At 47.2% G+C, this 23,921-nt stretch overlaps 1 long non-coding RNA gene across 1 annotated transcript; it reads right to left on the bottom strand.

The window, feature by feature from the left end:
- Positions 1-15,204: 15,204 nt before the first annotated feature.
- Positions 15,205-16,733, bottom strand: LOC140213116 (uncharacterized). The gene is made up of 3 exons (XR_011890058.1): positions 16,402-16,733; positions 15,501-15,594; positions 15,205-15,306 (listed from the first exon to the last, which is right to left on the bottom strand). It is a non-coding gene; the product is annotated as an uncharacterized lncRNA (long non-coding RNA).
- Between the last annotated feature and the right edge of the window lie 7,188 nt (positions 16,734-23,921).

The raw sequence follows: 23,921 nt of genomic DNA, 5'->3' as shown, positions 1-23,921 counted from the left end.
TGCACGGATGGTGACGATGATGGTGGTGGCGGTTATTCCAGACATTGGCGAATACCCACGGCGCAATATTGGCCATGTAGTACACGGTAGGATCATAAGACAAGAAGGGGAAGATATGTTACAATGAGAAAAATAATAAAGCCTATGAATATTCTGACATACATTTACGTAAGGATGAAGAAATAACCGCTAAAAAACACTATTGCTTATTCAACTAGGAGTTCTTTAGCAAAGTGGACGCAGAAAAAGATCGACCGGCCTTCCACTACTGTGAAAAGGGGTGCAAGCGAAGCTCGGGATCGGCAGGTCTTCGTTGTCGTAAAGCCTCAGCTTCGCGCTCCCTCACGGCGAGGTCGGCACTTCGACGGCGAGCCCTTCTCGAGTGAGTTCCCGGCGGCGTTCATGAAACGCCGCCTGTTCTTCGCCCGAACGCACGACGTGCGGCCCGCTCCCGCTGCCGTTCCTTCCACGCAGCCTGCTCTTCGGCAAAACGAACCAAGCGCGGCCTCCCCATCTGACACGAGACGTTCATTTGAGGGATCGCCAGCCGTTTGTGCGCAGGCGCGAGTAAGAGCGGGCGTGAGAGAGAAAATCTGGGGGCTTTTGCTCCTTGAATATATGACTCTCTCTAGGCACTACGGAGGAGGTTTCTTAGCGCCTATTGTATGCGTTTTCCCTTAGACATGACGGCATTGTCGAGTGCAGTCGAGTTTGTTTACGCTCCGCCGCTGGCTGCCCGCGCGGTGAGGCAGTGGGCACGGGCGCCCCATTTGGTGATCGCTGTGTCTGAAGGGGCAAGGCACTGACTGGTGTTGTATAAATCGCGGGTCGCTTTTTTCGTCGCGACGATAGATTGGATTTTTTACAAGCACTGCTCCAGCAGGGAACACGTAACCGGCAAATGGAGGCCTCAGGAGACCAGCTGAGATTATAATAAGGCAGGCGGCGCAGGATCTCCGGCGCACCCAAGGGATAGCCGGGGGACTAAAGCTGGAAGCAGGGCAGCCCGTGGATTGGGGCACGTGCAGGCCTCGGCGAGTCCCGACCCACGGACCAGTCCGTTTTCTAGCTTTGGTTTCGACGTTGCTGCTTTGATGTCCTGGAGGCGCCGCCAATAATGCGAAATGACACGTTAGAATTAGTAAAAACCACGATTTAATAAATATAGTTACGCCTAGCCGCCAACTTGTGACGCTAGGTTTACCGTGCCCCGCGACTTCTGCAACACCAGTCAGAACTTTGCCTCTGAAGGTACGTAGGACAGACTTTCTCACGCCTGCGGCGCTGGTGTTGAGTCAGTCATCGCCACCGGCGGCCTTTCGGATACTTGGGTTTAACCGCGGTTGTTAAGGTTCTTGTCCAAGCGTGAACAAACTCGGTCCCACTCCGCAATGCCGGCACGCCTAGGGACAAACGCCGACGACACACGCTAAGAAACCTCCTCCGTTGTGCCTAGGCAGCGTCATATATTCAAGGATCAAAGGCCCCCAGATTTTCTCTCTCGCGCCCGCTCTTACTCGCGCCTGCGCACAAACGGCTGGCGATCCCTCGAATGAACGTCTCGTCCTATCTGACTGCCGGGCTTGAACTGGCAGGAAACGGCGGGCGCGAGGCGAGCCAACACGCGATCACACCCGTTCTCTCCTCCGGAGGGCACGAGCCAATCATGCCTGTGATTGGCTCGTGCCTTGCGCTGCGTCTACTTATTCATGCATATAAAACCCCGCTTTAAAGGGCGCGTATGATGAACCGGCAGAGTGAAGAAGAAGAGGCCAGTTCGAATGGCCTTTCACTTAACGTGAGAAAATGCTCAATATTGGTTTTCCCTCTTAACAATCCCGTTCATATATCGCTATCCTACCGTCTCGAGACCATACCTCAAGTGGAATTGGTGACGTACTTAGGGGTAGTCTATGACGGCTCCCTCAGTTGGCTTGGCCATGTTGCCCATATAGTTAGAAAAAGGAGTGAGAGCAGTTGGCATGCTACGTAAGCTATGCAAGTCGGCCGGGGATGCGGAGAGACAACTAATGATTCATAAAATGGGGTACCTGTGGCCCATTTTAGAATTTGGATGTATGCTCTTTTCTGCTGCGCCAACTTATAAATTACGCCCCCGTGTTCTGATTGAGCGGGAAGCCCTGCGATTGTGCTGCGGATTGCCGAAATTTGTGGCTAATAATGTTATGCTTAATAATGTCTTACATCAAGAAGTCAGGTTGCCCTCAATATTGTGCAGATTTCGGTTGCTGACGCCGAAAACATTCTTAAATATGTATGAATCCCCTATTGGAAGATTGGAAAACATATTCATTTCCCAGCCTGCATAATTTTTCGGCGTACACTGGCCCCGGTTTCATACACCACAGGTGGTCTTTGTACAGACATTGATTATCCCCTTAAATGTACGTATTTGGAAGGTGCCACCTATTTGTGATGTGCGAGAGAGCCTACAAATAATCTATGACGACATCTACTCTAACAATGCAAAATTTCTCCCTCAAAATATATTAAATGGACTATTGCAAGATCATTTCTTGAGTTTAGCTATAAACAAAGTAATCGCAACAGACTGGTCGTTCTCAATTAGGATTCCGAACTACTTACCCGTATTTCAGGCTGAATTTCTAGCTGTAGTATTATCCTTACGTAAGCTAAATTCATGAATACCGACGGTAGTGATAATTTATCTTGTGTACATCGCTCACAACAAATAGTGATGTTAGCCTTTTACCTGCACTTCACTTTCTAGTGTCTCACCACATAAATTTAATTAGGTTACTTTATGTGCCTGGTGATAGGGGATTGTACATGAACGAGATGGCTGAGAGTGTCGCGAGAGCGGCCCTCAATGGCCCTGTACTATCATTACTTCCGGCATCAGCTTACCTAACTACTACTAGATGCAGGAGATATGCAATTGCTCTAGACTTTTTGAATCCAGCGATAGCAAAATTTTCAGAATATCTACGCCTCCTATTCCCTTGGCACAAAAGTTCTTTTCACACCAGAAAAACTGAAGTAATTTTTACTCGGCTACGCTGTCGAACACCATTATTAAGCTTTTATCGTCACAGGGCTGGTCTGGCACCCTCCCCTTCGTGCTCATTCTGTGCAGTCGATCATTTTTTCTTATTCTGCCGCCGTTCTTGCGCTTTAAGGAAAAACATTTTAGAACCAACATTCGCGCAACTAGGTTTAAATTTCTACATTTTAAGTAACCTTTCTATAGGAGCCTCCTCTCTTGGCAACTACCACAGGGATGTCTGCTCAGACGTGGATGAATTCATAATTGTTTCAAGACGTTTTTGTTAAGTTCTTCAAACATTATTTTTATCCGTTTCCACACGACACTTTTACCAGTTTTTGTACTACCAACATCTTCCTACTACCATCTAAATCTTGGCCGATCCCCCGCAGTGTGTACGCGCCATCGAAGAAGGAAATCCAATCCAATCCAATCGGCCACACCTGCGATGAGCTCTGCTGGAAACAGCGCATTGACCCTGGGCCGAGGATGTCGTGTGACAGCATGGAGGGCTGGCAAATGACTAAGCGAGACGTGGCGTTTACATTGAACGATGGAGTTTCTGCCACTAATCTGCATCATCTATTGAGCATGTACGGGCACCAGTGCCTCATCTTGGTTGCTGGTCGCCCACCACTTGCCTCCAGTGCAGCAGAGTCGGGCATATCCGGCGGCAATGTGGAACACCGCGCTGCAGTAACCGTCACCGCTACGGTCACCTTGCAGATGCATGCACCGAAACCTACGCTGGCAAGCTTTGTGGAAATAGACCAACTGAGGATAAGTCCATCACCGATCATCTAATGGATGCCAGTGAAGTTGTGGATGCAACCGCTGAAACACCCACTGAGGCTCATCGATAAGAGGAGATTAAGCCTTGATCGGCTTAATCGTCCCGAAGCCTGCCAGTGAGGATGAGACTAAGTTGCCTGACGACGAACCAACTATGTCATGGGCAGAACTTCCACCAGTTCAAGATCGCCCACAGTCAGTGGAATCTGGATAGATGTGCGAGGCCCATAAGAAGCGTCCAGCGCCACCTGACAACCCATCGCACTCGGTAAAGGAGGCCCGGGCTCCTAAAGTGTCATAGTTGACAAAACCGCTCCAGGGAATGCCTACCCCTGCAGATGTATCTTGTGTTAAAGTGCAACAAAAGGTCGCCATTGCGTAACCTCATCAAGAAGGGATAGGCAATCATGGCGGGCGCTCTTGTCTTCTATTTGGTACTTTAAATGCCCTTGGCTTACGCAGTAAGCGACGGCAAATACAGCATCTTCGTTTGTTACGCAATAGAAAATTATCTATTGCTACTATTCATGAAACAAGATTGAATCCGACGAAAACACAGAAGTAGCTCTATCTCCATTCCTATCTGACTATAGTGTTTGTGTAGGCCATGCAGTAGGCGTTTCCGCAGGTTGTATGTTATTTGTTGGAAAACATTTACAATGTGATTTGGTACATTTGTTTACAGATAAGGGCGCCTAATATGGTGCGATATTGATATCAGTCGTATGAGCCATAGATTTGTGTGCGTTTATGTCCCGAACGAGTTACGTGAACGAGAATGTTTCTTCTTATCTCTAGAATATCATTTCTGTACTGACCATGCATTGGTCCTTTTTGGGGACTTTTACTACGTATGTAACGCGCAAGATCGTGCGTCATTGAAGCTGAGATATGATCCAAGTAGTGATGCGTTCCAACACTTGATATGTGATTATCGGCTTGTGGACACTGGAAAAAATGAAAAGGCTAGATGTCGCTATAGTCATTTCCAAGGTACCTCACATGCAAGGCTTGATCGAATTTACGTTTCACTTAGTGCGCTATCTCTTATTTATGGTTACACTGTGCACCCTGTATTTTTTAGTGACCATTGCCTAGTCTCAGCATGATTTGGTAGCCGCGTCGGTAGCAAAGTCGGCTTATGTGCTGGGAACTGCGGAAGTTTAATAACCAATTACTTTCGCGTGAGTGTTTCTTAAATCGTGTTACTGAGCTTATAGCTCATCTGTCATGCCGCAAAGACTTGCCACTCTTTGCTGTACTAGCTGTAATTATTCAAACAGGACGTTAAAGTGATATCTATTGAAGGACCATCAATATTGGCCTTTGAAAAAAAGAATAATTACAAAGCATTGTATAGACTTCAGAATGAATTGTATGAACTTGAATGTCTGCATCCTGGTCAATATATTGAAGATATTCATAAGGTCAAGGCTCAGTTACAAACTTTGCACACGGAAAAATATAGAGGTGCACTAGCGCCTGCGCGAGAGCAGCGTTTTGTGGAAGAACAGCCTTGCAGTAGGTCCGTACGTGATGAGCGCCGACACGCGCTGTCTAAACAAATACTAGATATAGGATAGGGTGGAATCATTGTTGATGAGCCGAATCTAATAACTAAAGCGTTTTTCAAACATTATCGAAGACTATTTCGAGGCCATAAGCCATTGAATACAGATGCCGCCAGAAAATTTGTAGCGTTGCTGCCCCAGTTATATCAGGTTGATTAGGATTATACAAATGAAAACATTGATAATAATGAGTTAACTGCAAGCGTAGATTCGTTAGCGAAAGGCAAGACACCCTGCCCGGACGGCCTTACGGCCCTATTTTATCTTTGTTTGCGTTCCCTCTTATCACCATTATTACTTTAGATTTACCGTGAGGCCTTGGAAGTAGGGTACCTAACTGCCACAATGTACGAAGAGGTTACGGTCCTCATAGCCAAAAGTGATGATGAGGTTAAATTTCAAAACGTGCATGGTTATCGGCCTATTTCCTTATGCAATGTGGATTATCAATTTTTTGCAAAAGTATTAGCTGACCATCCGCATGTCGTGATAAAATATGTGGTCGGTGATCATCAAGCATGTGGCATCAGGGGCCAGTCCATTCAGACCAACATTCATTCAAGTCTGGCGCTGGTTAACACTCCTTGGATTGCATCTTGTACAAATACATAAATACGCAAGATTGCATGAAGGTGGGAATTACCGTCGCCGTAGTACAATTTGTAGTGCAATACGCGCGTAATGCAGAGGCTGTGGATTAGGCTCTCACGGTCAGCAAGTTGAGTTTTCCTCCCTTTCACATTAGCTTCTCAATTTTGCGCTTCAATTAAAAACAACGGATAATTTAGCCTATGCTTTCCCTTCCTCCATCATCTGTTGGTTTCATATGGTTCCGACGAACAACTACGTGCGAGCGTTCTTACAAAGATGGTGCCCTTACAAAACAGGGCCCCTCGGTTGCCCTTCGTTTCGTCCAATACATGAAAATCGGCTATATTGTGCTTATGGCATGCCAATTAGTCTGTCTTGCAGCTAGTCATGTAGGAGCTTTATCTTTTACGTTTCAACCAGAGATGTTTTTACAGCAAAGCTGTAGCCGATTCGCCCGTCCATCCGTCCGTTTGTCGGTCGCCTATACGTCGAAAACACCTCCGGTGCAAACCTATGCGCATGCGCAATAAAAGAGAGAAAGAGAGGCGCGTGATTAGCCAACACCACCTTATAGCACAGCGTCTGTTTACTCCGATCCATGACGTCATAGTACCTGCCCGAAATTTCAATTGACAAGGCCGGCATGATGAAATCGGTGCCGTCACAATCACTGTTGCCTTCTCGGGAGCATCCCCATTATCTTATATGGGAGTCGGCCCAGGTAACATGTCGTCATGGATCGGAGTGAAAATGCCGTGTGCTGTCTAAGTGGTGTTGGATTAGCTGCCCCAGTAGTGACGTCATTGCTCTCCGTCGCAGGCGAGCGAGCGCGCAGCAGTTTCTCTCCGGCCCCTAAATGTGTAGGCCAGGCGTCATACGTACTCCTGAGTAGCAGGCAGCTTTCGATCAGCAGCCCCGCAAACAGAACTGGGAACGAGCTTGTCTACGCCGTCCCGATGCTGATGCCTTGGCACAAGAACATGCTCGTGCAGCCGAGCGCAAGCAGCACCTGTGTATCGAGAATGAGGCAGCCTACGAAGCCGTCGTTTTAATGAACCGCCACGATAAACCCAGTGATAAACACCGGGGCCACACGCTCCAGCTTCGCTGGCTAACCATCTGTACGGAGCGCTTGGGCGGTGATGCGAAGAACGCAAGCAACGTAGTTTTCGTAGCGTGAAAATGCACTTCTGATATTCTTTTGACAACTATTTATTCTGCGTTTTTAAAAAGTTGGTCAGTTTGAAATGCCTGTCATTCTTTTAAAGCTTGTTTTCCACGAGGTTTAAAAGTGTGAAGCGGCTATCCATGCTGTTCTTTTCATGATTGTTGTGATCTTGTGTATAAAACTATCTTAATTGTGCGGGGTAACTGACTGTCTATTCAGTACAAGCGTGTCCCTAACTATACTTAAACAAACATTCCTGCTGTAAATATGTGCGCCTGCACATTCGATTTGATATTCGATACTTAATATTGTAACGGTGTTAATAAAACAACGATATTTATTCCCCCAGGCGTCCGCGTCAGCAGGCGTTTGGTGTGTTGCGACACCACGTACCCGAGCACACGTGGGTTGGACCCTCCCGCGTGTAGCCGTGCGCGGCTCAGCCGTGTCCGGGGAAAGGGGGATCCTGGGCGTTGAGCCAATGCCATGTGTTTGGACCTTTAAGGCTCCCCGGCGGAGGCAACACACCTCTTTGGCCTCTGCTTCACGTAGATGGCACCACCGGACTGACCCATCCGGGGGAATTCGGCAGTCGCCTCTTCTTGTCTCTTTCTCCTCGAATCTTCGTCTTTCTCTCTCACTTTCTGGCCTTTCCTATCTTCTTCTCTCTTCTGTTTACTTCATTTCTACTTGGCGGCAAGGGTTAACCTTGTGTGGCTATCCTACCTTAGGCACACCATATTTGGTTATAGTGATGGCGTACGACTGGCATCGTGCAGACTTGTACGCAAGCTCTGCCACGTCCCCTTCGTTGGGCTCCATGGTGGGCGGTCGGCGCTGTTGCCGAACAAACACATTTTCCTATGGCAGCGCAAGCCTCTGTAGTCTATGATCGGCGTCTGAAAAGATGCCGCACCGAAGTACCATTCCAATTCTCCTTTCGTAGCAACGCTCCGTCTTTCCCCAAGTACTGTGTAATCCACAGCGAAACCAACATGCCAGTAAGAAAGTTATCTCCATTCCTTGTAGCGGAATGCCTGAAAGATAAAATCGGACCGACATACAAAGTCTCCAATATGTCTAGCGGGGACCTCCTCCTAGAACTGAATAATGAAGATCAAGCAGATAAGCTGTCTGAACTTACCAGCATTGGCGAGGCGACCGTGACTGTTTCAGCCCACAGAACACTTAATGCAAGGAGGGCAGTAATATCTGAAGAAGACTTTATTGGTTTAAGCGACGAGGAACTGCTGGAAGGTTTACAGGAACAAAATGTTACCAAAGTACAAATAATAGTAATCCGCAGAAACGATCAAGAAATCCCCACCAAACATGTTATACTCACCTTGAGAACAAGCGTAATGCCTACCTCGCTCGATGCAGGTAATGTGAAATTCAATGTGAGACCATATATCCCAAACCCCAGACGACGTTTCAAGTGCCAAAGGTTTGGACATGCTTCACATGCATGCCGAGGACAAACAACTTGAGCTATATGCAGCTCCAACGAACACCAATCTGAGAATTGCACCTCTTCTCCACATTGTGTTAACTGCAAGGGATATCATCCAGCTTATTCGCGGTCCTGCCCTTGCTGGAAAAAAAGAAAAAAAAGGTAATTGCTCTAACTGTCAAAGAAAAAATCTCGTTCTATGAAGCCAGAAAGCGGCTATCGTACCTTCCTCGAAGAAGTTACGCCGATGTGACGTAGATGGGGGCAGCGTCACAGAGGTCTCAGGAGTCCTCCGAGACCGCGCAGAGGGGTCCCGCCGTGCCCCCCCCCCCCCCCGCCCCCGTGGTGGAAGCAGCCGGCGCTGCTCCATCCTTTTCAGAGGCCCTGCAGACACCAGTCCCGCAGGGCCCTAAGATCAAGCGAACCCCAAGGCCCGAGACACGTGACTCGGCAACGAACTCTCGGTCCTCCAGCGCCTCAGAGAGAGCGATGGAGGTCGATACAAAAACCCCGGTGTCATTGACACCGAAGGACAAGCGCTCTCTAGAGCGCGGTAAGAGGGACAAAATCCTAATAACCACTCAAAATAAGAAAGCGATAACCTAAAGGTTATCGCTCATTTGTATTAGCCTTTTTTAAATCTATGTCGCCTAAGATCTCACCTCTTACTTTTTCCATTGTGCCATTTCTTACCTTTCAATTTCAATATGGCTTTTATTATCCATTGGAGTTGTAGAGGGCTTTTACACAACTTAGGTGACATCAAAGACATGTTAAATAACCTCTCTCCTGTGGCCTTGTGCTTACAAGAAACGAACTTAGGCGAAAAGCACAAAAACATTTTAAAAGGCTTCACTGTTGTACGGTGTGACCGTGCTCAGGCGAACCGGCTTTCGGGTGGTGTAGCTAGTATTCTATAGAGTGGCATTGCAGCTAGAGAAGTTGCCATTAATACTCATTTAGAAGCCGTTGCTGTCACGGTTTTAGTACACAAAACCATTACCATTTCTTCAATGTACAGGCTCGTCCACTCTTAGGGTGAACACGGCTCACCGTGGCCGCGCTCCGCGGGGCGCCAGTGCGTCCGGCGCGGCGGCGCATGGAAGCGAAGCGGCGCAGGCGCACACGGACCTCGGGGAGGCGCTTCGCGTCGTCTGCTACAGCGCTGGAGCGCGCCGCTCTGGCTTTGCTGTGAAGTACACTTCGCTAGACCCAGGTGACTGAGCGACCGAGGCGGCGTTGCGGGAACGCGCCCTTCACTAACTTGAGCATTTTCCGGCTGGTTCGGTCTACAGCTTGTGAACAGCCTGCTTAATCAATATACATTAACAGAAACAAGCTTCTCAGCACATAAATCACTTAGCATGTTTTTATAAGCGATGAGGGTAAAAATACGGTCATTTTCTTGCGCTCTTTATTAGGTTGGGGCGTAGAGGCGACGCTTGATAGTCGTGTCAGAGACGTCACCCAGCCTGAGGCTGTTCTTAATTTCCTGAATGGTGGAGGTCGGGCTTGCAGCAGCCGCCGCAACAATGGTCATGTATTCAGCTTCAGTGGTCGCTCTTTACGAGGAGCATTTTTCAGTTTTCAGCGGCCTTTTTGTCATCTCCGATATAACGCGTTGAGAATAGTTTTGTAGGCACAGACCTACAATGCGCCTTTTTTTTTTTTTTTTTTTCCGGTACCCGCGACATGGCTAGTTTCCGAAAGTGCACCGGGGAAATAAAATTGTCCTGCAATGTTACAGCGTTTTTATCGCCGAAGTACCATGGCAACCAGCAACCGAACAAACTGCAATTCATCATGCAAGTCGAGAGAAATGCGTCATATGGAAACACCTCTGGTGTCTTTCGATTTGACGAGTCATCCCAGAATGTTTAACTCATGAGTGGCCAGTCACTCACTTGAGCAGCCGTTGGCTGCACCGCATCCCCATATTAAGCTAAGATGGGGTAGCATGACCTAAGCAAACAAAAAAAAAGGGGGGGGGGGGGGGGGTCGGCGGTAGATCCGGCTAACGCCCATGGTCCGTTAAAAAGTAGAGTGGCCCGACCACAGCAATCTGGCTTGGGCCGGGCTTGCCTTTTACACATGTCGAGCCCATTGGCCAACCACCTGCATGCTGTCCGCGGACGACACCGGGCCGGCCTCACGACCGCCGGTTTAATTACCGTGGCCGCGTTCGTCCAACACACGGACCGGCCACTTCCCCACGTCGGCAACAGCATCGCTTGTTCGCGGCAAGGGTTCCTGTGCCGTATTCATATTTGGGTTTTACCCACTCAGCCTCGCCCCCCACCCCTAACCTCTAAAAAAAAAGAGAGACAGAGAGAAATCAATTCTTCCTTTTCTCCAAATTTATCCGATGCTCACCCATATTTGAGCAACGCAGAGGCCATGTGTCGCTTCGGGACGTATACCGCACAATTAACAAATTATATGCTAGTATGCATATGACCTATTCCGAGGAAGTACTGAAATGAAATAGAAGCGAATAACGAGCTAATTACCCCGCAAGACGTAATTTAAGCTAGAAAACGAACATGTAGATTATAGATTTTCCACTCCAATTACCTATTCACAACGTACAGAAAAAGCGTTCGCATGCGGCGTGCATTGACTCCAAAGAAAAAAAAAAACAAAAAAAAAATGACGGCGCCACGTGTTTTACTTCACCTAATAAATGTAATCAAATAATCGACCGACGATTTATCTAAATGAGAGTGTTACTTCTCGCATCAGGTAGCCGTCAAAGGACTGGCACCGCTTCGGTGATTTTACCCAAACTGTGACAACAAAAATGAATTTAGTTTTTTTATAGGATGTAGAAAGATGAAACGGGGGAGTGAAATTGCCATCAAGTTAGTTGCTATATGCCGGGGAGAGCGCTGTCCTACATCGCGTAAGCGCTTCATGCAGCCCTACCAGAGACCTTAACGCGTCAATAAGAGAGTCGCGAAGTAGCGGATGTCTCTTCTTGGTTGCTGTCGAAGTAATGTTATTGCCCTCCTTAATAGCAAAATCGATGGAAAACATGATGATGCATGATTGAACAATTGCTCTGTAACTTTCTGTGGAATTTATTGCGGGTTTCGGTCGCTTTCTTAGGCCAATTAAGCAAACTTATTCTAGCATCAAGACATGCGCGAAACAGCGCGCTGGGCTCATCACATGATGACTCCAACGAAGACGAGCGCGCCTAATAGGCTTCTCGGTATGCACTACACCAAGTGCTGTGAGAGAAATAAAATGGCCTCATCCTAATAGAGAGCGCGAAAAAATTACTATTTTTACCCTCATCACTTATTAAAAACATGCTAAGTGATTTATGTGCTGAGAAGCTTGTTTCTGTTAATGTATATTGATTAAGCAGGCTGTTCACAAGCTGTAGACCGAACCAGATGGAAAATGCTCAAGTTAGTGAAGGGCGCGTTCCCGCAACGCCGCCTCGGTCGCTCAGTCACCTGGGTCTAGCGAAGTGTAAGTACTTTGCAGCAAAGCCAGAGCGGCGCGCTCCAGCGCTGTAGCAGACGACGCGAAGCGCCACCCCTGGGTCCGTGTGCGCTTGCGCCGCTTCGCTTCCATGCGCCGCCGCGCCGGACGCACTGGCGCCCTGCGGAGCGCGGCCATAGGGTGCCTCGATGCGCGCGCCCCCGCTTAGGGTGAGGACATCTGCGTCGTCTGCTACGGCGGCCGCCATTCTCGTCCCCACTGCATGCTCGTTCTCGCGGAGAACGGACTCCTCCGCTTTCCGGCTCCCTATCTCACGCTCGGCAGCGACTGGGGCTAACCCCCTTTCTCCCGCGCTGTTATGCGGAGGGCGTTAAAAGGCTGAATGGGCATTTTTCTTCGTGAACGGAGGCGCGGTAAACAGGATTGCATGGGAAACCTCACTGATGTCCCAATGCAAGTGAGTGAATTTGATCGGTAAGAAAATTCAGCCGACGCGGTCAATGCAACAACGTCTTGGTTCTGCACGCTTTGAAGAAACAGCATCAGCAACGGTAATAAAATATAAAGTCCCCTTTTCGTCTGGTAACAGCCAGATGAATACAAAAGCTGTTACCCAAGCAAACATGAAATCATTTATTCAGTGCTTATGAAAACACACAAAGTTAGAGATTTGTGTTTAATGGGAACGTGAACACTGAACATTATTGCACTTTTTAAAAGTCGACATTTATGTTAAATAGACCGTAATTGATAAAATAGTTGTGATCACTATATATATAGATGCAGACTTCAGACTTTGAAGGAAAAGGCTCGCAGAACTGCAGATTCCAGCTTGCTTACGCAAGGCTGACCCCTGCACAAGTCTTGCTTCCGTGGCCACTAGGATGAGTGCTCGGAATTTGTCGGAGATGAATTCGGAGCCTCACTCTGGCATATGCAGCAGTCAGCATTTTGCTTATTCGTTCTTTGTGAGCCATGCATGTGTTCACTGAGGGTTTGTCTATGCCTTCGAGATAGGCTATCAGAGAACGAAGTGGCGACTTCATGGTGAAAAATTTGCCTGTGCACCATGAGTTGACAGCGGTGAAATGTTCCTCGTAGTTTTTTAAAGTTTTCATGACATCAGCGCTTGGATATACGAGGTTTTGCCCATCCCTGACGTATTCCTTGAGTGCAGTCAGGGAAGCATACTGATCGTCAGGCTTGCCAAGGAGAGCAGCCTTGCACTGCGGACAAGTTATAGATTTCAAAATTCCTTTCAAAATAAAACCGCCAAGGTAAAACAAGATGCGGCACTCGGTTGACGTGAGCTCTTCAATGAACAGAATTTCCGTGTCGTTGATTTCATCGACTTCGCTTTCTGCACATTCCTTCTTGCTATGTGCAAGCAGATCGACAAGGTATTCGCGGTCGTCAAGTTCGTAGCTTGTTGATCTCGGAGTGTGAAGAAAGTGGCTGACGCTGACGAGTCGGAGTGCACACTTCAAGTCATACGCAGTGGGCACTGGCTTCATGAGCCGCACCACAGAAAAAAGGTTTTCTAGGCAGTCTTGCAACAGCCTGCTCGTGAGGAGGAATTCATACCCTTCACTGCCAAGAAGCACTTCTTGAAGGCGAAGGACAGCCGTTGTCGCAATTAGGACCCCTGCTTGCGATGGCTTCCACTGAGATCCAGTGCCCATTTTCAGTTCTCTGATGGTGTCTGTTGCCGTGCGTAGTGTGTCCAAGGCGGCATGATATTTAGTAATGTTCCTGCGGCTTAGCGCCATGGTGGGATGACGCGATGACATGAGGGCATACCACCTAGAAACGAGGTCCATAAACCACGCTGTTGTTTCGGCCTCTGGCTCAATCACTCCTTCTTTTATTAGGAACCGAATAGCTGGTGGGGCTTCACGGAAGAGCTGGACAGCGACTCCTACTTTCATTTTGGTGAAGTGCCCACAACTAATGTGGGTTTCTGACAAATTTGGTGCTACCTTAAGTTCGTTGGCTGCGTCATAATCCAAGACGGCCTGTACATGCTCCAATTTCACCTTCGAGGCCGTCAGTCCGTTCCTGCTTACTGTAGTATCACTGAGTGTGAAAACTTTTGAGCTTAGAAGCTGTCCTTTCAGGTTCTTAAGGACATGTGCCGGGTCCGAGATGAAAAAAAGTTCCTTCCCTTTTAAGGTTGGGTGAGGTATTGAGCACGAAGTTGTCGAATGGCGGTGGCTCGAAAAGCCAAATTCTCTCCACATAGCGCGGTTTGCTGCACCCATGTCACATGTGATAACACGGACTCTTAGAGAAATCTGGCTGCATATCTGCACTATTTCCAGGACATATGCCTTGAGTACAGAGCCGTCCACGTGCCTACCAGTGAATTCATAGGCTATCACTTGCTTCCATCTCTGGTTTACCCCACCTAGCATAAACACCAAAGCATGATTGGCTGGCTCTTCAGGCTTTGAGGGCAACGTCGTTCCTCCCAGAAGCACGTCTTCGCCACGGTCGAGTTCAAATCCGGGTGCTATCTCCATTTCATCTAAAAAGAGAACGCAGTCTTTCTCCACGTCCTCCATTCCCTCTGCTTTCGACCTCATGACGTCGATCACTTCATGCAGGATACCTGGCAGAAACTTCAGGCCCTGAATTCTTCTTGCTAACGTTCTGCTGGATGGAAGAGGGTAGCCAATCTTTCTGAGTGTTTCATACCCGGTGGTTCCACAAGCAAATTTAATTTTTAGACCTTGCTTTACTGTTTGCGCTGACCACGAATTACCATGATTGTTGTTCCGAGAAAGAGCACGAATTTGGTCTTCATTTAAAAACTTCGTATTTCGTGAGAAATTAGTTGCCTCTTTCTGCAGCTTGCGTACCTGCATCTGTAGTTTTTTGACAGTGTTCTTAGATTCGTTATGATGTTGTCTAAGCTTATTATTGGCTGCTGTGAGATCTGCAATCTTCTTCCTAAGCTCAGCTGCCTCAGAATCGAGGGGTTGGGTCGCAGTAACTATTGCAGTTTCTTGAAGCCGTGCATCCCTGGGGGTCGAAGTAAGTTGCCCATTAGCATTGTTGGTTTCCGTAGCCGCCAATCTCTCATTTATCTCCCCGTCTGACGAAGAATCAGCGGGAGAAAATTCCTGCGTAGTTGAGGGAAGAACATTTCTCACTTCTCGTGAAGAATTGTGTGCGGCTGCGTCGTCACTGAATAATGCAGGCACGTGTGCATTTCGTTCCCTTGGTGGCCTTCGCTCTTTAGGAAGTTCTGGAAACAGATAAATAAGAAAAAATGCCCATTACATATATTTAAGATTGTGTTAACTAAAAGCAGAATAGAAGGCGCGCCAGAAAATTTAATATGTATGCGCATGAATCGTTTCCTCACATAACTTTTTCAAATGTAGATAATGAGCCGATAAGCAACGTGGTAACAAATACCAGGGTCAGGAGGCATCTCACCTTTGAATGGGAACACCGTTGGTACAGCATTAGGCTTGAGCTTCTTCCACCCATCCGCGCGGTTCTGTTCGAAGCTGCTGGCTTCGAAATGAGCCTGCAGATGAATTTGATATTGAAATTAGCGGCGCATTTCCGGCTCGATAATGAAAACAATGAAGGCAGCACGCAAGAGAACACAGTAGTCCAAATATCAGTCGAATTACTCGAATGAGAGCCTCAATCTGCACATAACATATCCTGTCTATCTCATTCACTGACTTAATCCGCCATCGCAGAACGAAGCGTCGGGTTAACAGGCCAAAGAACAAATTAGTCGAAATATCAGGCGAATTACTCGAATGAGCGCCTCAATCTGCACATAACAACGATCTCTGTTAATCTCATTTACTGACATAATGCGGCGTCGTAGGACGAAGCGTCCGGTTAATAGGCAGCGGAAGCTACCCAACGCCGCACACATGTCAAAAACAACTTCAGAAATCGTGAGTGAATTAATCAAAATTGGTTCCTGGACCATCCATTTGCACAGTAATTGCCACAGCTTATGTGCCCTTGCTTGTCCTCATGCTCTGTGCCTTGATGCAATGTTTGGGCCCAGACCGCAATTCGCTGGCAAGCGCCTAGTAAAGGCAATTACCTTTGAATGAAAAGAAGCGGCGAAAGCACGCGTGGTACGTATTCCCCAGCGGACACGTGTCGTGCAATTTCGGATGCGAACAAGCAAGCGGCAGACAATGGCCTGTACCGCGCTGTAGTGAAACTCATTTACTTTGTTTTAGTGTTTCACGCAGCTTTTTTAAGCCGAGCAAGAAGAATATTGAACGACACTTAGCTGCCCAAACGCAACAAAATACAAATAAATCGCAACAAAAACAGCACTGAACCAACATGTGGCACTTACGCTGCAGACACACGAGGAGTTCGTCGGTTGCCACTTGTCACGCTTGACTCGCACCAGCCACAGAAGCCGCCTTTTTGGGTCCCTTGGAAAATGGAACATCCTCCAACCATTTCTCGAATGGTTGGAGCACTGAGGAACACAACATCCAGGCATTCTACGCCGATGAAAGCCGCGCGAACGCAGCAGCGTTTCGAGGACGCCCGCACAGCAGCGCGGCGAAGTCGACGCGGGCAACGCAATGGCGGAGGGAGCGCGCGAAAACAGGTTTAGGCGGCGCCGGCTGGTTCAAAGGGTGACCTCACCCTAAGCGGGGGCGCGCGCATCGAGGCACCCTACGCGGCCACGGTGCGCCGTGTTCACCCTAAGAGTGGACGAGCCTGTACATTTCACCACATTCCCATTTTACTGTAAAAGATCTGGAGTCAATTTTAAACCAGCTACCTAAACATTTTTATAGCGGGTGATTTTAATGCTCATAACATATTGACACAATGCTGTGGGGCTCCCGCACCGCGGGAGGGCGCGCGCAACGGCCGGTGCCATGGAAGACGACGAAGCGCGTACGCTTCACGCTCTTCTTCTGGCCCGCCATTAAAGAGAATAGTATATTTTGTAAGACTCGTCTTCAATCTACGTTACAATATTATGGGGTAGTAAAACAACTGACACCAGGGAACAAACACTTGAAGATTTTATCCTGACAAACGAAATATGCCTTTTAAACACTGGTGCAACAACCTACTGCTCCCCAAGCACAGGAGCTATGACCTGTCTAGATCTGGCGCTGTGCACTCCATCTCTCTTCATCGATTTTAAATGGAGTGTTATTAACAATTTTTATGGTAGTGATCATATGCCCGGCATTATTAAAAAAACATCTCCTTTCCCTACAGTACCATTAAGATCACCCCGTTGGAAACTTCATCTAGCAGACTGGCCTCTCTTCAGTGAGAAGGCCAGTCTGGATGACATATCAGATGATCAAACGATAGACGAAATGAATGAAAAGATTATTGCCTCCATACTTCCTGCAGCAGAACAGGCGATCCCGCAATCCTCCGACTTCTTAAGGAAAAGACTAAAACCCTGGTGTACGAATGAATGTACTCAAACTAATAAAGCACAAAACAAAGCGTACGGTATCTTTCGGCGATACCCAACTCAACATAACCTCCTGCATTTCAAAAAAGCCAAGGCGAAAGCCAGGTACACGCGTAGGCAAGCCGAAAGACAGTCTTGGCAAACGTATGTATCCTCCATCAATAGCTCAATAACATCCAAACGAATGTGGAATCAGCTTCGTAAGTTTAGAAGCGATTACGCTCCTTATACGATCCCCATACTCTCACCTCCAGGTACACAAACGATTTTAAAAGAACAAGCAGACATATTAGGGCAGCATTTTCATAACATATCAAGCCCAATAAACTATTCCACTGAATTTCAAAAGTATAAACAATCAGCAGAAAAACAAAAGCTTCCGACAACAGGAAGTTCCGAGAGATCATATAATGCCCCCTTAACACTTCCGCAAATTAACAGAGTACTCTCTACTGGCAAAAAAACAGCGCCAGGTCCGGACAGAGTTCATTACACAATGTTCGCACACCTATCTCCAAAAGCAGTTAAGACATTGCTCCGCTTTTTCAACATAATCTGCGAAACAGGAAAAATGCCGAATGAGTGGAAAAACGCCATTATAATCCCTTTCTTGAAAGCTGAAAAGCATCCTACAACAGCTACCAGCTACCGACCTATAGCACTCACGAGCTGTCTTGCCAAGTCCTATGAATCCATTATAAACATCAGATTGGCATACGTCCTTGAAACTGAGAACCTGCTCGATAATCATCAGTGTCGGTACAAGAAAGGCTACTCTACAACAGATCATCTAGTTCGGCTAGAATACGAGATACGTGCGGCCTTTCTACACAAGCAATACTGTCTCACAGCTTCTTTGATATAGAAAAGGCGTACGACACAACATGCAGGTATGGTATTTTAAGGGACTTAGCGGATTTAGGGATCCGTGGTAGACTGCTTAAATGTCTTGCAGATTTCATGTCCGATCGAACATTCCAAGTGCGTTTAGGAACGGTGCTGTCCCGCGTATTTATTCAAGAAAACGGTGTACCTCAGGGATGTGTATTAAGCACAACATTGTTTGTGGTGGAAATGAACTCGCTCAATAATGTAATTCCATCCTCTGTAATGCGCTCACTATATGTGGATGATCTACAAATTGCGGGTCGTGCATCGAACGTAGCAACCTGCGAACGACAAATTCAAATTACATTAAACAAACTAACGCAGTGGGCATCTGAAAACGGCTTTCGATTCTCAAGTGAAAAAAGCTATTATTGTTGTCTTCACACAAAAAAGAGGCCTATAACCAGATCCCATCCTCAAACTACAGGAAGCCACACTACCGGTAAAACAAGAACTCAAGTTTCTGAGTGTTCTGTTTGATAAAAAGTTGAACTTTCTCGCACACATAAATAGTAGTAAAATCAAGGCGAACAATGCACTTAACATTTTAAAAATCCTCTCCCGGAAACGGTGGGGCTCTGACCGTAAATGCCTGCTACGCATCTACCGCACTTTGGTGCGTAGTATATTAGACTACGGTAGCATCATATATAGTTCAGCCAGACTATCTTACATCCGACGACTTGATCCAGTTCATAACCTATGACTACGACTGGCATGCGGTGCTTACAGGACATCACCTATCCAGAGCTTACATGTTGAATGTAATGAGCCTCCATTACAGCATCGAAGAGCGCTACTAACTTTTTCCTACATACTCAGAATCCGATCCTCTCCAGAACACATATGCTACAACACTGTCACACAGTGCAGCTCACGCTTACATTATACAAATAAACCAAACATGATTAGGCCGCTTATCCTGCGGTACGAGCAATACTGTCGGGATTATGACATCCCTCGGGAAGTCCTCCAGGTTGCCAGAAAGCCAGAACGTTTGCCCCCGTGGTGTGATTTCACACGGCTAGGTGACTGGACACTAACACATTTTAAAGAAAGAGACACACCTCATGAACACATCATACAAGAATTCCGCGCTCTTCAAGACAAGTGCAAAAATTACATGGAATTTTATACAGATAGCTCTAAAAAGAAAAAACCCGTTGGTGTGGGGGCCATAACAGAAAATTGGGAAACAAGTATTCGACTGCCTCAGCATGCCTCTGTCTACACAGCCGAAGTGTACGCAATATGGCCGGTAGTTCAAAAGATCATTGCTTACAAACTTGAAAAGCACTGTCATGTACACAGATTCATTAAGCGTACTGAAGGCTCTACGCATGAAATCCCAAAGTGAACCCTTGTTAGGCGATATTTTGAACGCATTATCGTCAAACAAATATGGCAGATTAATTAGGTTTTGCTGGGTACCAAGCCATGTTGGGATACTGGGTAACGAAGCAGCGGATAGATGCGTATCAATGGCAGCGTACAAAAACATTCAAAATACAGCACTTCCATAAAAGACAGTGTCAATGCGATTCGGAAGGCCTTGACGTCAAAATGGCAACTCGATTGGGACAATTGTTTAAGCAACAAGCTACATCCAATTAAACCTGTATTGGCGAGTGGAAATCATGCAGTCACCAGCAACGCTTCTACGAGGTGACCTTGTGTCGACTTCGAATTGGACACACACATCTGACGCACAATTTCCTTCTACGAAAAGAAAACCCGCCAACTTGCGAAAAATGCAATGAGGTTCTTACAGTCATGCACATCCTAATAACATGTCCACACATCGACACACTGAGAAGGAGGTTTTTACAAAGCCTGTATAATTTGAACACTCCTTTACACCCTGTCCTATTACTAGCAGATGACCCCCTAGTGCCATTTACTAACCTATCCGACTTTTGAGAGAAAACTGGTTATTTACACCAACTATAATGTAAGGCAGGTTTACCTGCTCTAAGGTTCCGTTTTATATTGTCTTGTGGCTGGCGCAGCATGGCCTTAGTTGCCTCTGTGCCATTAAACCCAAACTAACTAACTAACGATATTTATTAAGGGCGAACTTGTGCCCACAAGTAAATGTCACTGCGGTCGTGAAGAAGTCCCTGGCAGTCGCGTTCTCAAAACTGGCCTCGAACAGTCTTCCTCTTTCTCCTCGCGTGACACCTCGTGCGCGTGGCGCATACGAGCAGGGTCCAACCAGCTGCCCGTGCCATGAAGGTCGCTGCCTGTTATTGGTGAACAACACCACGGTACGGCGCGCACAGTGCCCAATACAAAGGGCGCGCAACTTGAATGTCACAAGTTTGTCGCGGCAATACTCGTATTCGATTCGTACCCGAAAAAAATTGACATTCAGTCGCCTACCTCTAATATTTACATACTGGATTATGACAGCTTAAATTGTTCATTACCTTCAGATTGGAAGGATACATATCCAGCACGCATAGACGCCGACTACGGGGGCGCTCCGGGGCCCGAGCCCCTTGCGGAGTTTTCCGGGGGGGGGGGGGGGGGCGCTCAGCCCCCTCGGCAACGCCGTAGCCTAACCCCCCCCCCCCCCCAACCTAACGTGTCATGGCCAGCGTTTTGTCACTCATATCATTTAATATTTCTTTTGACTTGCCTCGACCTATTCACTTAAAGTGATATAGTGGCTAATAGCGTACTGTATCATTTTTGGCGCGGACGTGCGCGGATTTTATTTCATACTTTGCTTTATTTCCGCAAATCCTGACAATAGGAGAACAAGCGCATTAGGAGTACAAGCGCCGGCTACCTCATGCGTCTTTTATCATTTCAACATTGTTTTAAATTTTCACTGTATAAACACCATTCACATACATACACAATATATTAAATATGTACAAAGGAGAAAGTTCATTATATATTTAAAGAGAAGGAGGTAGCCAAATAACAATTATTTCTAAAGGTATGGATAGCTTATGCCTAGAGAATGAAAATGTTGCTGTATGTTCACATTGCATCAAAATGCTTTGTGTGTGTGTTTTTTTACCCTGAAAAAAATAAGATTGTAGGCTTTAATGACCCCTTTGGCAGAGTCCTTTATCAAGGGCGCGTGAAATTCACGTGAATAATATGTCTCAGTACCGCTTCGCTTTCTAGTAAGCAAAGCTAACGATTCATTAAAAGAACACTTCTAATAATTTACAATACTTAGTAGGGATGGAAACATCGTCACTTGCATGCAGAGGCCTTAAATACATACAGGATGTCCCAATTCACTATCATGCACCAAACTTTAAAAAAGAGGCATTGCATTACTCGATGAAAACCTAATGCATATTGTTTCCAGTACAGTGGAGTAGCTCAGTAATTTTTTCGTTACTGAGATTTAATTGGGTAATCGTAATAATTATCTAGTTAGAGGCGTACTACCATAATTATCAAAGTGGCAATGTGGCATTTGCAGCCACCGTCAAGGGACATCTAACTGCGGTATTTTCACCAACGTACTAATTGCGTATTAATTTTTTTCCGACTGGTAAATGAACCCTGAGAAATATGGCGAATACCACGTGACTGCGCTCTCACCCGGAACACAAAGCAGCGCCCTCGAACAGGCTTCTACCGAGTTAGCCAGGTCGAAATGACGGAAATAAAGAAAAACATCGCCGCCCAAGCACTCCGTAGAGATGGTTAACAAGCGAAGCTGAAACGTGTGACCCCGGGGTTTATCACTGGGTTAATCCCGATGGTTCATTAAGCGACGGCTTGGTTGACAGCCGGATCCTCGGTAAGCAGTTGCTGCTTGCGCTCGCCTGCACGAGCCTCTTCTTGTGGCCGGGCATCAGCATCGGGACGGGGTAGACGAGCTCGTGCCCGGTTCTGCTCGAGGCGTTGCTGATCGAAAGCTGCCTGCTCCTCAGGAGTACGTACGACGCGTGGCCTATCCATTTCAGAGCCGGGGAGAAACTGCTGCGCACCCGCTCGGCTACGACGGAGAGCAACGACGTCACTACTGGCGCAGCCAATCGTGCGCCTCCCTGTCACCTTTTTTTTTTTGTGCATTCGCATGGGGTTGCGCCGGTGGAGTTTTCGGCGAACCGGCGGCAGATGGACGGACGGACGAATCGGCTAGTCATATACAGCTTCGCTGTAAAACATCGTGATCGAGCTAGTGCCTTATCTGCCACGCTTCGGCCGAATTAACACATCGCGTTTGGTGTTACCTGGAAACAAGCTGTGATAGCTGTTGTCTTAACGTAGATAAAGTGCACGGATTATTCTTTCTTTTACCACAAAACCCCCACAAAAGCGGATTGACAATGTCAGTGCAAATGTATAAAGCTGCGTTTTGTTTCGTCCCATGGAGGCACCGTGTATTTCTGTAATGAGCAGAAGGTAAAAATAATCCTTGCCTTGGGAGATGCAAATGACGACAAGAAGAAGACCGCAAATATATATCAGTCATGGAAGTGTGGCAGTAGACCAAACGCGTCCACTATCATCAGAAATGATGAAAATTCTGAGACAAACCGGCAGCTTCAAGAAACAGCGGCGTAGGGCTCCATCTTTGAGTCCTAGCCTACGCACGGCCGGATGTTCTAGCATTTATGCCCTCAAGCCCTCACGTTAGCTTGCGGGACGTGGTCGCCCAGATATCAATTTCCAAGTCATCAGTTTGGAGGATTCTATACGACGGTCTTTCACCCGTACCACCATAACCAGTACCAATGCTTGGCAGACAGGGAGGGACCTGTATAATCGCCTAGATTCCTCGATTGAGTCCTCACAAAAGCCGATGAGTCACCGGACTTTTTGAGTAACATCATGCCGACAGGTAAAGCCAATTTTCACAGAAACGTCTAGGCAAATTTTCATAATGCACACTATTGGAGTGACTACAATGCACGCTGGGTAAAGCGAAATCAGCACCAGTACCAGTGGTTGTTCAATGTGGCGCGCAGAACTTACGCCGGTGCTATAATCAGCCCCATTTTCTTCAATCACACATTGACTGGACAGCGTTGCGTGGACGAAATGCTTGAAGGAGTGGTGGGTGAGTTTCTCAGCGAAGTCCCGCTGTCCCGCCTTTCACTTCTGTGGTATCAGCGAGATGGAGCACCAGCACAAAGCAGCAGCCGAGCACGAAACTGGCTGGATGCGACTTTTCATGCGCAAAAGATTGGTAGGCACTGGGCTGTAAATTGACCGGCTAGGTCAACTGACCTATCTCTACTCGGTTTCTTTCTTTGGGTTTCTTTGTGTATAAGATCGTGCTTACATGATGGGGACGGACGTCAGGTCAGCTCAAGGCAACGATAACGGATGTATGCCGTAGACTTCGAGCGTCGGTCATCAAGAAAACCACTGAAGATGTGATAAAGCGGGCTCACTATTGCGTAGTTGCAAAAGGAGTCCTATTCGAACACGTCCGCTATATCAGCAGCTAGTGTTCAACGGCGCTTAAGAAATCATGGATAATAAGGGCACACTGAAGTCTGATGTATTTTTTGTGCAGGCGTCTCGGTTGCCACTTCGGCTCATTTAGA

This window comes from Dermacentor andersoni, chromosome 9 (genome assembly GCF_023375885.2).
Source record: "Dermacentor andersoni chromosome 9, qqDerAnde1_hic_scaffold, whole genome shotgun sequence".
Classification (NCBI taxonomy): domain Eukaryota; kingdom Metazoa; phylum Arthropoda; class Arachnida; order Ixodida; family Ixodidae; genus Dermacentor; species Dermacentor andersoni.
Note: the sequence above shows the minus strand (reverse complement) of the source record. Positions and strands in the feature narration are given on the sequence as shown.